Raw genomic sequence first — 14,351 nt, 5'->3', positions numbered from 1 at the left:
TTTTTATGGTATGGACAAGCAAAAACACAGGGGTATTTCATAAGAGAGGATTTGTTATTAAACTGGGAAAGGATTAAGAAAAGCCACTATTTAAAAATCCCAGTCTGGGTATGAGGCTTTTTCATATTCAATAACATTTAGAAAGGAACAAACTGTTAGATTCAATGAATTGCTGAATGAAAAGGGAGAACTAAAAACTATGCAAGAATTAGAAACAGAAGGTATAAAAGTGAATTGGTTTTCTTATTTGCAAATACACTCCAGATACAATAAAGACTCTAAAACAGAAGGTTTTTATAATAATTTGACTAGTTTAGATAAAATTTTGACAGGTACTGATAATTTAATTAGGAAATTGTATGGATATTTACTAGAGGTCAAATTAGAAGAAGAGATGATGATTGCGCGGGGAAAGAATTTTGGTCATGGGATTGATTTAGAGATATGGCAAAAATTGTGGATACAAAATTATAAAATGACAATGTCTACTGCATATAAAGAGAATTTGTATAAGATGTTTTACCCCTGATAAGAATTGCTAGAATGTTTAAGGACAAATCCAAAAAATGCTGGAAGTGTCATCAGATACCTGGCTCATATTACCATATGTGGTGGACGTGCGTGGAGGCTAAAAGATACTGGACTAAAATACACACATGGTTGGAAAAAATGATTAAAAAACACATAGACTTTAAACCAGAAGTTTTTCTACTGGGGATTATACTGAAACATATAGCAGAGAATTGAAATATTTGATTGTGAATGTTATAACAGCAACTAGGATTGTGTTTGCTAAAAATTGGAAAAATGAGAAATTTCCTATGCAAGATGAAATTATTTGAAAAATAATGGAATGTGCAGAAATGAGTAAACTGACATTTAAAATTAGAGAACAGGAAGATAAACAATATTATAAGACATTTATTTTATCAATGGTTAGAAGGGAAGATACAATAAAATAGGCCTGAGAAAGGTTATTATAAGGGAAAATTTTGAAGTAAATAGATTGAAGATGATTGGATGAATAATGTAAGATTAGATAAATTTATGACATGTATATGTTGAAATTGCACAAGGGATTTGTAATCAGCCCACCGACAAATTGTTTTTGGATTGAAGATGTTTTTATGTTTGTTTGTGGTAAAAAATTAAAAAACTTTTTTAAAAAAAAAGAGTAGCTTATGCACAGAATTGGAAAAATGAGAATATACCATCGGAGAAGGAAGTGATAAGGAAAATTCTGGACTGTGCTGAGATGGATAAATTAACAAAAGAGATAAAAGAATAGGAAGATATGGAATATTATGTAGTGTGGAATAAATTGTATAATTGGATAGAAATTAGAAATGGTAAATGATGAAAAAGGTGAAAAGATCATATACACACGTATAAAAATGGGTAGTGCATGAAAGAAAAGGAATTGTTGTAAGGATAGGTATGATCAGTGGTGGGATTCAAGTAATTTAACAACCGGTTCTCTGCCTAATGATTTCTTCCAACAACCAGTTTGCCAAATTGCTCAGAAAGTTAACAACCGGTTCTCCCGAAGTGGTGCGAACTGGCTGAATCCCACCACTGGGTATGATGTTAATGAAGCAGAAAGTTGAACTAGCAGAAAGATCAGAGATGCAGATTACAAGTAAGGTTAAATATTTGGGAATATACTTGACAGCAAGATGCAGTACATTGATAATGGGACAAAAAGGATAAGTATAATCAAAGGAAATGAGAGGGGGGAAATGTAAATAATAGTGGAATACCGAATAAATAAATGTAAATAATAGTGGAATACCGAAATGAAGCTGATGTAAAGAAGGAGTATATGTTTTATGGTAATGTTTGTTACGTCTAGTTGGGTTTTTTTGGCTAAAAAAATATTAATAAAAAAATTAGTATACTGCAAAGGGAATATTTTATTTATTTATTTATTTATTTTTATTTTATTTATTTATTTTGTCACAACAGTATATATAAGCATAAGCATGAAAGTAACTATATAATATATAAGCATATATATATATATAAGCATAAATATGTAATAACTATATTAATTGGATATAATGAAAGGAAACAATAGGATAGGAACGATAGGCACGTTTGTGCTCTTATGCACGCCCTCTTAGGAATGGGGTGAGGTCAATGGTAGACAATTTTTGGTTAAAGCTTTTGGGAGTTTGAGAAGAGACCAGTGTCAGTTAGTGTGTTCCAAGCATTAACAACTCTGTTACTGAAGTCATATTTTCTGCAATCAAGATTGAAGCAGTTAACATTAAGTTTAAATCTATTGTTTGCTCTTGCATTGTTGTGATTGAAGCCGAAGTAGTCTTTAACAGGAAGGACATTGCAATAGATGATTCTATGAGTTAAAAACAGGTCCTGTCGAAGGCAGCGGAGTTCTAAGTTTTCTAAACCCAAGATTTCAAGTCTGGTGGCATAAGGTATTTTGTTGTATTCAGAGGAGTGGAGAACTCTTCTTGTAAAATATTTCTGGACACGTTCAATTGTATTAATGTCTGAAATGTGGTATGGGTTCCAGACAGGCGAGCTGTATTCAAGAATTGGTCTAGCAAATGTTTTATAAGCTCTGGTAAGTAGTGTAGTGTTTCTGGAGAAGAAGCTACGTAAATTAGGTTTATAACTCTTAAAGCCTTTTTTGTGATGTAGTTGCAGTGGGCTTTGGCACTTAGATCATTGGATTGGAGGGATTAGGAGTGGGGGGCACCTTTTTTCGGTGGTTTTCCTCCTATCTCTCTGACTGGACGCAGACGGTGTTGGCAGGGGGGCAGAGATCGGCCACGAGGCACCTCTTGTGTGGGGTGCCGCAGGGGTCGGTTCTCTCACCTCTCCTGTTCAACATCTATATGAAGCCGCTGGGTGAGATCATCCGTGGTTTTGGGGTGCAATATCATCAGTACGCTGATGATACTCAGCTGTACATTTCCACCCCTGACCACCCCAACGAGGTTGAAGTGATGTCCCGGTGTTTGGAGGCCATGCGGGTCTGGATGGGGAGGAACAGGCTTCGACTCAACCCCTCCAAGACTGAGTGGCTGTGGATGCCGGCATCCCGGTACAGCTGGCTAGTTCCATCACTGACTGTTGGAGCCGAGTCATTGGCCCCTATGGAGAGGGTTCGCAACTTGGGCGTTCTCCTGGATGCTCGGCTGTCGTTAGACGAACATATGACGGCCGTCGCCAGGGGAGCTTTTTATCAGGTGCCCCTGATATACCAGTTGCGCCCCTTCATAGACCGGGATTCCCTATGCACGGTCACTCATGCCCTCATCACTTCCCGCCTGGACTACTGTAACGCTTTCTACATGGGGCTCCCCTTGAAGAGCACCTGGAGGCTCCAACTGGTCCAGAATGTGGCTGCGCGGGTAATAGAGGGAACTACTCGTGGCTCCCATATAATACCTCTTCTGCGTAAGCTGCACTGGTTGCTGGTGGTCTTCCGGGTGCAATTCAAGGTGTTGGTTACTACCTTTAAAGCGCTCCATGGCATAGGACCAGGCTATTTACGGGACCGCCTGCTGCTGCCGATAGCCTCCCACCGACCTGTGCACTCTCACAGGGAGGGTCTCCTCAGGGTGCTGTCAGCCAAACAATGTCGGCTGGCGACCCCCAGGGGGAGAGCCTTCTCTGTGCGAGCACCTACCCTCTGGAATGAGCTTCCTCTGGGGTTATAATTACTCCCTGACCTCCGGACCTTCCGCCGTGAACTAAAGACCTTTCTGTTTTACCACGCAGGGCTGGCCTAATATACTACGGTTTTTAATTGGGGCTTTTTATCATTTCTTTATTATAGTTTTAAATGGGGTTAGCCAAATTGAATAAGATTTTTAAAATGTTTTTTAATTCTATTTATAAATTTGTTTTTATGTTGGCTGTAAAACGCCCTGAGTCCTTCGGGAGAAGGGCGGTATAAAAATCAAACAAACAAATAAACAAACAAATAAATAAATAAATATGAAAACTCCAAGGTCTTTAATAGGGTGGGGGGGGGTCATCTGTAAGGTAATGTCCATCGAGTTTGTATTTAGTGTTTGGATTCTTTTTTCCAATGTGTAAGACAGAGCATTTGCTGGTTGAGATTTGGAGTTGCCAAGTTTTTGACCATTCTGAGACAAAGTCAAGGTCTTTTTGAAGGGTAGCTGTATTGTTAGTAGTGTTAAATAATTTGACATCATCAGTTTGACATCATATACTTAAGATTAGCAAAAATCATAAGCTGCAGAAAAATTCTAGCCAAGATGTCTTCAGTTCTGGAAGGGATTAGAACAGCCTTACCCAACTGGATACTAACTATATTAGGAATATTTTTTTTTAAAAAAACTGTATTTTATGCTACTTCTGTGTAGAATGCTCCATACTCTGCCACAATGCCTCAGCCTGGACTCTCCAAAATGGTTCTTTTTCTATGACTTAATTTTCTGGAAGAGTCTGTTGTTTTCTGGAGGATGCCAATTTAAGAGATGGACAATGTCTAGAACATCCTAAACAGTTCTTTCATATTCTTAGTTCCTAGTGGGAGAAGAAACCCTTGATTTCTTAACCATTTGAGGATCCTAGTCATTGTAGTCTGAGAGAAACCAAATTGGAAAAGGCTGAGACAGAAAGACTTTTCCCTCTCCCTCTTAAAGGAGGAAAAAGACTTAATAAAGTTTCAAGTAAGACCTGGTGCCCTCTTTTTCAAAAGTTTGAAGAGTTCTGGCTCGTTAAAATTTTTTTTGAAGAATTTGACTTTAATTTAACATTATGAAAATGAGTAAATAATATATAAAATGGCATTCATCCACTGCCCTTCGTGCTTTTCCCACCTCCTCTCAATAATTAATTAGGTTTTCATAATACATTATTATCATCCAACCCAAGAATACTTAAGCACTCTGGATGTGGTTCAAAGAAGTTTGTGGAACTCTCCATTCACCACCAAAAAATAATGGAACTAAAATTGTGGTCTGCATGGCTAAAGTCACGCAACCTATTAAACTCACCATGGTATGCAGATTTTCCTCAGAAAGGAACCACATTTACAAACTATAATAATATGAATATTCATGCTACTGTAGGCATGTTTTGTTATGGCTTAGTACTGATCAGTCTGAATGGGGTAGATGTGTGTGATTTTATATTTAGCTGTTCCCCTTTCTTTCTAAGACTCCATAAAGCAATAGGAAATTAATGTTATGTGGTTGTGATTCATACTATTGATTTCTTGTTTGAATGTCCCTCGACACCCAAAGTGGTAAGAAAGGGGGAGGAAGGGAGGAGGAGGAGGAGGAAGAGGAGGAGGAGGAATTTCATACTTTCTAAAAGATATAGAAATTAAAATCTACTTGAATGCCATGAAGTTCCTGATTTGTATAAAAATGGTTGTTCTCCTCCTTCTTGACCCCAAAAACACTTTTTAATATATTGAGTTTTAGAACCATATTTTCCTCTTTTCATTCTTTCCCTTCTGACGTCACAGGAACAGTTAAGAAGGAGCAAGAATGTCTGTTGGGTAGAGTCAAAGAGCTCAAGAGGTTGCTCATGACCATCTGATTGTGCCCATCCTTTAAAAAGTGTGAGAGTTTATGTAGTTGTGACTGCCATCTTGATTTTTTCAGAATACCCAAACACACAGCCCATGGATGACCCCTGGAGAGACACAGTTGAGGTGCAGGCCTAATTTTATTTCTCCCAATATTTGTGTTATTCTTTACTATTCTTGATTGATGGAACTGGTAGGGAAAGTAGAATATCCCTATTTACCCATAGCAAATTTATTCTATTATCATCTACATTAATCAAATAATTGTTTTCCATTCTGTTTCATTCATATAAATTAGGGGATTTATTTACCGAACATCTGTAAATCTGCTTTTTTTGGGAATTATAGAAATACCCATCTTTTAATATTCATACTTTTCAGACCAAGTATGTCCCAAATCTGCCACAGAAGGAAAGAATGAAGATAAGTGAAGGTACAAGTTATGTCCCACAACCTTCTTTCTTGCTCTTCTAGAGACTACCACAAACACACATATAGTCAGACCACAGAAGATAGAATCAAGACCGTGTAAAGTGGTGCACTCTTGGTGGGTGGGTGGGCTTGATTTCGGGATGTGGAAAGAGGGTGTGTGTTGGGCTGCTTCTTCTTGAGGAAACACAGTGACCCTCTGCCTCCCGTGGCTTCTCTCCCTTCTCTCTCCTGGCCAGTAATGGCCTTTGCGCTTCTTTCTTTGCCTTTACCTAGGCAAAGATTGGTGATGCATATAAAAAGGTACCTCTTCTCTTTGGGGCAAGGTAATGAGTGGCTGGGAGGGGAAAGGTGAGAGGCTATGCATGGCAATCAGTGGTGGGATTCAACCAGTTCGTCAAACTGCAAAAAAAGTTCACTACTGGTTCTATTGAACCAGTGCAAAATGGCTGAATCCCACCACTGGTTGAAACACTGCATCAAGTTTTGGTCACCATAATGGAAAAAAGATGTTGAGACTTTAGAGTTCAGAGAAGAGTGACAAAGATGACTAAAGCACATGAAGAATGGTTGTAGGAATTTGGGTATGTCTAGTCTAGTGAAAAGAAGGACTAGGAGTGGCATGATAGCAGTGTTCCAATATCTAAGGGGCTACCACAAAGAAGAGGGGATAAACCTATTTTCCAAAGGATGAGAAGGCTAGAAAAGAAGCAATGCATAGGAGCTAACCAAGGAGAGAAACAATCTAGAACTAAGGAGAAATTTCCTGATAGGGAGAACAATTAATCAGTGGAACAAGTTGCCTCCAGAAGTTGTGAATGCCCCAACACTAGAAGTTTATAAAAGAGATTGGATAACCATTTGTCTGAAATGGTATAGTATTTCCTGCTTATGCAGGAGTTGGACTAGAAGACCTACAAAGTCCCTTCCAACTCTGTTATTCTGTTATATTGACATTCTGGTCCACTTCCACTTTTCAGACTTGTGGAGAAAAAGGAATCCGTCTGATATTTCTTTGGCAATTAAATCTGCCGAACACTGAGCTCGGCATGGATAATACATGTAGAAACCGAGGGCATCTGCAAAAGATGTGATGTGGCATTGGGGGAAAATTATAAAAATAACTCCCCAGGCATACGACAACAAAAGACAGATGCTCTGATTTATTTGTTGCTGATTTTAATTTAGAAAGTGCTGCAGTGGAATAAAGCCCCACCCCCACTCCCCCCAAAAAAAAGAAAAAAGAAAAAGAACAGACACACAGACACAGATCAGCTAAGACTGACTGACACTGGAGAAAGTAGAATCCGTGGGTTATTGATCCAATCCAGAAATATTAAATAAATTCATGACTGTGTCATTTACTTTGTTAGACCCCCACTATTGTTTTCAAAAGAAATACATGGAGTCCTCAATTAGTGACCATTCTAAGTTGCAATGACACTGAAAAAAGTGACTTATGACCACTTTTCACGCTTATGACCATTGTGGCATCCCACGGTTATGTGATCAAAATTCAGGTGCTTGGCAACTGGCATGAATTTATGATGGTTGCAGTGTCCCAGGGTCATGAGATCCCCTTTTGTGACCTTCTCACAAGCAAAGCCAATGAGGAAGCCAGATTCATCATGTTACTAACATAACATAATAACTATAGTGATTCACTTAACAACTGTGGGAAGAAAGCTCATAAAATGGAGCAAAATTAATTTAGCAACAGAAATATTGGGCTCAATTGTGATCGTTACTCGAGGACTACCAGTTATATCACAGCTTTCCAAAGGTTCTTCCAATTGCCCGAAATAATTATGATAGTGTTTGTGTCTTTTTTTTGATTATGAATATTTGCATCTTTTACTTATAAATTAATAACAGCTCACAAGAAAAAGTAAAAGTTAAAACAGAAGCCAGGAAGAGGTTTTTACCCAAAAACAACTGTAATACTAAATTTTTCTTTGATCAAACACAAAACAAAAAGAGAAAGGAATTCTCACACATAAAAATCTAATTTTAAATCATTGATAATTAAGTTTCCCTATATATTATTTTAATTAAAAAAACAGCCACATTTATTTTTATCTTAGTTTGCTGGTTCAATTCCCAGAAAATCTAAGCTTCACCCCCCCCCCCCAAACCCCACACACAGATACACACACAGATGTTAAACAATGACATATTTCTGTACTGTTCTATTTTGACAATTCGATAATCCTCGTCTTAATTCCATGCTGTTGCCCAGAACTGCAAAAAATTACTAGCTGCCATAAAATGAAAACAGCCCTCTCTTCTAAAAGCCCTGATATTCATTACTATTCTTGGAAAAGAATATTCTCCTCTTATTTCTATCTACGTTTGCACACTGTAATACTATACATAAATTAATATATGCATCAATTGTAGAGTTAAGTCTACTCTGAATAAACTCAGTGAAATCTGCAGACTGTTTGAAGTAGCTAATGGGAACGCCAGAGGCCAAGTTTCAGAATCCTTTTTTTCCTAATTAAAGTGGCATTTGGCTACCACAGAACCAATTTGCATGCAACAAATCAAACAATTAAAAAAGGCCACTTAATTAAAAAAAGTTTTACATTTTGTGTTTAGAGATCAGACTGGCTGGCACATAACAAACAAGCAGGTTGTGCAAACAAGAATGAACCTTAACTGCAAAAGTCCACAGCTTGATACATGGCAGATTCGAACTAATCTGGCCTCTGTTTGCATTTTAAAAATTGCCTACTGTATTCAAATTAAAAAGCAAGATTTCAGATCTGACCATAAACAGAAAATATTTTCAGCTCTTTCCATTAAAGGTTTCTGTCTAAAAACAAACTTTGACAATAATGGGGCAAGATTGTAGCCACAAACTACAAACTGAAATATACTTGCTTGGAGGAAAAAGATGAGTGTGTTGATCCACTATTGATCAATTAGACAAATATGCACCTATAAAACCTCAGTGTTACTTAGATATGCATTGTTGAGATGCATTGTGTTGTCAAGATCTTGGCAACAGAACAGAAGATTCTCTCCAAGCCTTCATTCATAAATTGCTACAATTGCTCACTTTCAGTAAAGCACCCAAATTTATGTCTGAATTCATTTGGGCAAGTACTTCTAAATCCTTTGCTAATAATTGTTCGATGAACAGGGTGACAACTTTCCTGATAATGAAGGAAAGGGAAGTTATTCCAAATGCCTGAGTGTAAACTTTTATCCACCTTCACAAGCTCCAGTAACAGAACCTTTCACTCTGGGTTATGGGGTCTTGCGGTTTGTGGAGTCCTTGGTGCTCTCTGGGCTTGGTTGTTTTCTTGAAGACATTTCATTCCCCAATTGGATTAAGATTTTCAGTGCTAGAAGGCAGCCAATATCCAGATAAACAAGGATTAACATCAGGATTAATACCAAAGTATTAATATCAAACAGTAAACAATAACCCAGTCAAGGAACTAATGAGAACATTCCCTCCAACCAGGGGTGAAATCCAACAGGTTCTGTCAGGTTCTGGAGAACTGGTAGCGGAAATTTTGAACAGTTCGGAGAACCGAGAGCAGAAATTTTGAGTAGTTGGGAGAACTGGCAAATATCACCTCTGGCTGGCCTCAGAGTGGGATGGGAATGGAGATTTTGCAATATCTTTCATCTAGGAGTGGGGAGGGAATGAGGATTTTGCAGTATCCTTCCCTTGCCATGCCCACCAAGCCACACCCACCAAGCCACACCATGCCCACCAAGCCACGCCCACAGAACCGGTAATAAAAAAAATTGGATTTCACTACTGCCTCCAACACTGGCAAGCAAACCACTAATCTATAAATAGAGAGAAAACTTCACTCCCTTCTAGAGCTGATGATGTTACCTAGTTGGGTAATGAAACATTTGCAAGCAAACATTCAGAGAGCACTGCAGCTTTCATCATGAACAGATTGCTCACACACAGCCTTAAAAATAAAACACAACTTCCCAACTAACAACAACAACAGAAATTGTGAGCCTAAAACAAGTGTAGCCTGGACAAGGGACAGCATCAGTTCAAATTTTTCTGAACATGGAAACTCAAAAGCCTGTGCCTGATTAGAACACAAATAACAGGAATGCCAAAGCTGATAATAATAGGTAAATGAGAGACTTCCGCTGGCAACGCAGGCTTCGCGGACGTTCCTTTGGGATCGTCTGCCCTGGGTTTCGTCAAACCGTCCCTGACAGCGTAAATGGGCTGTCAAACGGTTTGGAATTCTCTCCCCCGGTTGAAGGGGGAGGGAAGAGGGGTCAGGTTTTGGGTAGAGCTCCCCGGGATCCCCTGGAATTTAACCAGGGGATCGAAGGGTGAGAGCTCCCCTTTAGCCTGACGAAACTCCGTGCCCAGGGTGCTTCTGTTTATACAGAACGAGAAGCCGCGACCATCTCTGTGTCAAGATTTATTCCTAAAAGAGAATTCAACACAGACAGAACAGAGCAGGAGGACTAGCAAGAATTTGCAAGTAATAAATCTTAACTTCAGGTCTTAAATAGCTTTCCTTTGAATTAACTTTCAACTTGAGTGGATCTAAAATGGCGTTTGCAATATACAAAGGAAAGCGAAACTATAAAGAAGAAGAGCATAACAAGCTATTTTTTTAAAATGGAATGAACAAAAACTGTTAATGATTTTTTTCTCCTTTTACCTTTTTTTTATCATAATGTTTAAGAAGAAAAGTTTATTGATTTTTTTTAGATTTTACAGTTTATGAATGGCTCTTAAGCAAACAGAACTAACTATTAAAATTTCTTCATTTCAAATATGGAATTTTTTCTTTTATTTTTTTTTTTTAATAGAGAATTTGCAAGTAATAAATCTTAACTTCAGTTCTTAAATAGCTTTCCTTTGAACTAACTTTCAACTTGAGTGGATCTAAAATGGCGTTTGCAATATACAAAGGAAAGCGAAATTATAAAGAAGAAGAGCATAACAAGCTATTTTTTAAAATGGAATGAACAAGAATTGTTAATGATTTTTTTCTCCTTTTACCTTTTTCTTTATTACAATGTTTAAGAAGAAAAGTTTATTGGAATTTTTTTTTCTCTCTTTTTGGTAGATTTTACAGTTTAGGAATGATTCTTAAGCAAACAGAGCTAATTATTAAAATCTTGCAAACTTCTTCATTTCAAATATGGATTTTTTTTTAATTATTATTATTACTTTTTCTTTTTTTTTAATAGGAACTTTTGGATGCTTATCTTTTCTTAATAAGTTTTTAAACAAGAGATTTTTACACCAATATATTAAAGATTGGAAAGTCTTTATTGCTAGATGTTAAGTTGATTGATGAGCAGATGGTGGAAAAAGTGTAAGGAAATGTGTAAGGAAATGTGTAAGATAGAAGACAAGGGGAAGGAGAATGCTTAAGATGTGATTTTGATGGTATTTTCTTTTTTTAACATATATATATAGGGTTTAATTTTTACAACTGACTTATTTTGGGTATATCATTATTTGATATATGTGAGGTATAAAGGAATGGGAAGATGGAATATTGTTTAACCCTTGGAGGATAGAAAAATTTATGGATGTAATGTTGGTATCTGGTTAAATAGAATTTAATTGTTATAATTGATATATTTTGGATATAAGTTATAATTTTAATAATGTTATTTGATAGATGTAAGGTAAATTGAAGAAATATTAATATTTGCAATGTTATTTGATTTATGTAAGTGATATTTTTGGAGATTGTAAATGTAAGGAAATGTAAGATAGAAGACAAGGGGAAGGAGAATGCTTAAGATGTGATTTTGATGGTATTTTTTTTTCTTTAATATATATATATAGGGTTTAATTTTTATAACTGACATATTTTAGGTATATCACTATTTGATATATGTGAGGTATAAAGGAATGGGAAGATGGAATATTGTTTAACCCTTGGAGGATAGAAAAATTTATGGATGTAATGTTGGTATCTGGTTAAATAGAATTTGTTATAATTGATATATTTTGGCTATAAGTTATAATTTTAATAATGTTATCTGACAGATGTATGAAATATTAATATTAGCAATGTTATTTGATTTATGTAAGTGATATTAAAGATATGAGAAGATAGAATATTGTTTACTTTTGGAGATTGGATAAAATTTAAGAATTTAAGCTGGAAATATGAATTATATTTGGGATACTGTTTAAGGAAGAAAGGTATATTATAGAAGAATTTCTGATGAATACTGGAAGATGGAATATCGTTTTGGTCTTGATCGATGAAGATTGGAGATATATTTGGTCTTAATTGATGAAGATATTTTATTGATGAACTGGAAATACTAACTTAATTGGAAGATTCTGAAGATTTTAGGAGTGGAATGGATTGATATATAATGGACTGGAAGAAGAATGTACTTTTCTGTTTTGGAAGGGAGTTAAGGTCTTAGAGAGAGGAGTGACTATGAATTTGACTTATGTTGTATTTTAATTTATGATTGTTAATTTTATACCCTGTACTTTGTTCTGGGAAGTCTCGGGGTGGGAGGGGAGGGGAAGGGGAGAGGGGAGATGAAGGATCAATGTAAAGGAATGATTGAAGATATGTAATTAAGAAATAGAAATAATTTGAAATGAAAGCGGGCTGCTCAGCTGCCATTTCAGAAGGGAATGAAGAGGAGAGGAGGAGTGAAGGAAGAAAGTAGGTAGGAAGAGAGGTAGAAAAGGGGAAAGGAGAGGAAGAAGAAAGGGAAAGAGAGGGTTAGAAAGGGTGGAAGAGAAGAGTAGGGAAAGAGGAGAGGACGTAGAAAAGTGAAGGAGAGGAAGGATGAAGAAAGTAGAAGAAAGTAGAGAAGGGAGGAGGAAAGGTTTGTTAAGGAAGGAAGTGGTAGCTGGGCAGGTCCGAATAAGTAACAAATGAAAATTTAATGACTAATGTTGAATAAGAGACTGTATATTGAATAGGTTGTTGGAAAATGAAAATAAAAAATTAAAAATTAAAAAAAAATTAAAATAATAGGTAAATGAATCCCAGAATGACACAATGACAAACCACTTTCATAGCCCTGCCAAGGAAACTTACAGAGATATACCAAGGAACTCACCAAGAATCAAGATTGATGCAAAGGAGACTTTCATCCCATATTTAAAAAAGCAAGTGGATAGAGAAATAGAAGACACAATACAAGGCTATGCAAAATGCATTGATCTGTTTCTTCAAGATCTCCTCTTGTGAACCAGGCTATTGCAAGAGCAATTTCTTGAAGGGAATCCTCCAAAGCAAAGTATCCTCCCACCTACAGTTTAACATATACTTAGAGACTGGAACATTCTAGAATTCCTAGATCATCCTTAGACTATTCACCAAATTTCAGAACTGAAGAGTTTTTTCCCATCTAATAGATAGTTCATCAAATGCATTGATGAGCATCTCAGAATTGACAGTTTTATCCAAATATGGCTCCCTGTAATGCATAGACTATAGAATAAGAGATGGGAGAACCTGGGAGCAGAGAGAAAGGGGGCATTAGACTGGAATCTCTATGTAGCCACAAGGAAACCAAGTCCAAACCTCCCCCCCTCTTAGTACTGTTGACTTTTATCTAACTCTAAGCAGGTACCCATTAGACGAGAAGATTCCTGTAGAGAGGTTTTTAGCAACAAATCAGTTAAACTATCCTTCACATTTAGACCTGGTCTTTTGTGCCTGACACAAGCAAAGCCCCTGTGGGAATTTGTACTGGCTTTTAATTAGCCTTTTGAGATTTAAAACTACAATAATCTTTGATGATACATTCTCACGTTCTGTTTGAATGCAAGTCAAAGTGGATGCCATTCCAATGTTCTTCCTTCATGCAAACAAACTTTCCACCTGGATAAACTCACCATGGAAGTTCTGTGAAAGTCAAACCAACATTGTTGAGGACAAAGTCATCAGCTGTTGCTGGTTTTTAATGAGCAAAAAAAAAAAAAGCACAGAAAAATGCAACTTCATCAAGATTAACGTTGATAGCTTTATATATTGCATTTGACCTACGGGTGTCAGGAACTAATGTTCCATAACTTGGAGTTTGGGGATAGTGAACTAATTGAAGTTTCAGCTCAAGGTACCTCATTCTGTTTAAATGCAGCCTCTTGCATTATTGGAATTCTGTTCACAGAAATAGCTATAACGGAAGCAAGCATATATAAAAAAATACTTCTGAAAAGAAAAGGCATAAAGGCATCAGAGGTGCAGTGAACAACTACATCCTCCTTATTCTGATATGTTCCTACTTTTCATCCCATTTTATAAAGAATAAACCTCATTCCTGTAATAGCTACAAGCTGTTGATCAGTGGCTACATTAAAGTGTCGGCAGCAGAGATGTGAAGTCCTCTGTGACTGGTCTTGTTTTCGACATGTACAAAGAGGCAGTTTTGATTGTATTAA

Source organism: Ahaetulla prasina, chromosome 6, assembly GCF_028640845.1.
Source record: "Ahaetulla prasina isolate Xishuangbanna chromosome 6, ASM2864084v1, whole genome shotgun sequence".
In the NCBI taxonomy this organism is placed as follows: Eukaryota; Metazoa; Chordata; class Lepidosauria; order Squamata; family Colubridae; genus Ahaetulla; species Ahaetulla prasina.
This window is presented reverse-complemented; position numbering follows the sequence as displayed.